A 2,630-nucleotide genomic window follows, 5' to 3' on the forward strand; every position below is an offset into this window, starting at 1 on the left:
GTAAAAAAAATAGTAATATATTTTAAGTAAAAGCAGACCAGAACAACTAGTACTGAGCACTTACAACTTGTCCGAAATGACAGATTGTGCTCTTGGGGGTTAACAGTTAGGTGTATTTTCGTAGCTACAGTATCCCATGCCAAGTGTCATAAGAGTTATCATGACCCATTACATGTACTGTAAATGCAAACCAAGTCTACCATTACCAAACAGGTAGTGCATGTTAAAAAGGTAATCAAACGATGTGTTTACTGTGTCATCTATAACAAACATGTAACATTGGCAGATTGTGCTTCCCGGCTGGGATGACAGCCATGTCCGGTGTTGAAGTCATGAAGTTTCAGTCTGACTTCATCTTTGTGGCATCCATCTGAACTGAAGTCAGGGACTGTTTGGAACAAGGATGTCTTTCTCTCTGACGCTTGGTGCCAGTATCAGGGTCACGACCCTAGGCTAGGACTCACTCTAAAAGCCTGGGTAGGTGGATGGGAGGCGGGGGGGGGGGGGGGGGGGGGGGGGGGTAACCCTCTCCATCTCATTCCTTGCCCCTCCTTACTTGCCATAGTGCAGACTTAGCGTTTTCAACACCTCAATCCATATTGAGATGGGGCCTCTCCTCTTAGCCTGTGTCTATCTCTCCTAGTCTCCTCTCTCCTAGTCTCCTCTCCCTGACTGCCTTAGTGCCTTGCTTTCTATTATTTCCACCTGCTTCCCAAGCTCTCTGTCTCTCTGACAAATTCTCCTCCTTTCCTGCTTTGTGGTTTGTTGTATAATTTCATACCAGTTAAATTGCTATGATAACGTAACAGATGAGGCAGGTGGAAATGACAGATATAATGATTTGTTCACTTTTCTTTTAAACATGGAAATATGGTGGCAAACAAACTTCCCGCTAGCACCTTTGAAAGCCCCAACCCTAACCACAATGACCACTATTAGCTGCTTTCCACTCCCTGTGGTTTGTCAACACTTTACAGACAGTAAAGTGTTGAGTCACACTGCAGTAGTGTTTTACTGTGTGGCTGTAGCACCTGGTCCTCCTGCTCCTCAAACAGAGGATGTTGGTCCAACGTTTTAGGGAGAGAGAGGTCATGAGATTGGGAAGAGAGAGAAGAAAGGACATCAGCAACTTTTGTTCAGTGTGCTCAGAGAGAGAGAGAGGTCTGTTTCAGCCTTTGGCAGCCACTCAGGACAATCAGGAAGAGTTGTGGCCCAGATCTGTCCTCCATCCCCTCCTCGTCTCCTCCCCACATCCTCTCTTCCTTCCCTCTCTCTCTGTTGAGTCACTATCCGGACCCTCTGTGTCTCCCCATTTGAAGCTCTCGCCAGGACGTGAGATTCATCCGGGACGAAGTCATTTTTTCCCGGGCCGCCTGGTCTGTCCGCGGAACGACCCACCGCACGAGCACACTGGAACTAGTGATGGCTGCTCTGCTGCCCAGTGCCCACCCTGCTCTCCCTCCGCCCTCGTCACCAACAGGAAGCCATTGTGCCCGCTGTGTGTATCGACAATGAGCGAGTCACTATGAGCCAAGTCCCTCAAAGTGCTGGGGGGGGGGGGGGGCATGTAGCATAGCCTCAGGCCAGAACCCCATAGCTGGCCTCATCTATTACTGTCTGTCCAGTCCACACATCTCCGGTTACAGAGGCCCCTCTATCTCTCTCTGTCTCTCTCCCTCTGTCTCTCTCTCTCTCTCTCTCTCTCTCTGATGGTTACTTTGCTTAGTTGATTGTCGCATTGGTGTCAGTCATGAGAGAGACCATCCCCCCTTTCCCTCCTCGAGAGGTAAACAAGGAAAGAGCATAAGGTTTGTACCATATATACCTACCTCACATTTGCCGTAAAGTCAAAATTGGCCTATTACTTTTACCCAATTTCCTCCCTGGGATCAATAAAGTTTATTCAAATGTGAGACTTCACTGTAAATGATATTATGCTCAAGACAGGCTTGATGCAAATGAATGCGTGCTAAACTTTGTTTTATTTTCATTCATTTCATTTGTTTCATTTAATTTCTTACATTTGATTACAGGCAGTACACCTATGTTGCAATTATATCTGGAAAAATAATGAATGATTGTAGAGGATGTCTTCATTGATCACACCTTTGATTACACATTGGATAGATATTATGGAAATTATAGATTTTCTGTAAATTTTGTTGGGTAATGTAGGTGTATTGTCAAATGTGAAAACGGTGTAATCTACTGTAATTTACAGTACTGTAGCATTTTACTTTCAGCACTTCTCAGGGCGATTTGAAACCTGTATCCTGCATTGTTTGCATTGGAACTGGTAGTTAAAACGACGAAATTGAAAAGAGAAAATTATGTTGTGATTTGGTGATTAAACCAATGTTCTTATTATATTTCACAATAAACTCTCATTTTGATTCAATGGTTGTGTTGGTAAGAGATGTTTACAATCCAAATGAATGCACAATGACAGGTTTTGAATGAAAAACTGGCTGCGTTACAAGTGTCACCAGTTTGGAGTTTTGTACTAAAGAGTTGTGAAAATGTACCACATATTTTCAAAGCAACACCAAAAAAAACTGTAACACAGATACTGTCATAGATTTAAGGCCCTGCGTGTGACTTGACCAGGAATACCTCTGGGTTTTCCTGGT

Source organism: Salmo salar, chromosome 16 (genome assembly GCF_965601325.2).
Source record: "Salmo salar chromosome 16, fSalSal1, whole genome shotgun sequence".
Classification (NCBI taxonomy): domain Eukaryota; kingdom Metazoa; phylum Chordata; class Actinopteri; order Salmoniformes; family Salmonidae; genus Salmo; species Salmo salar.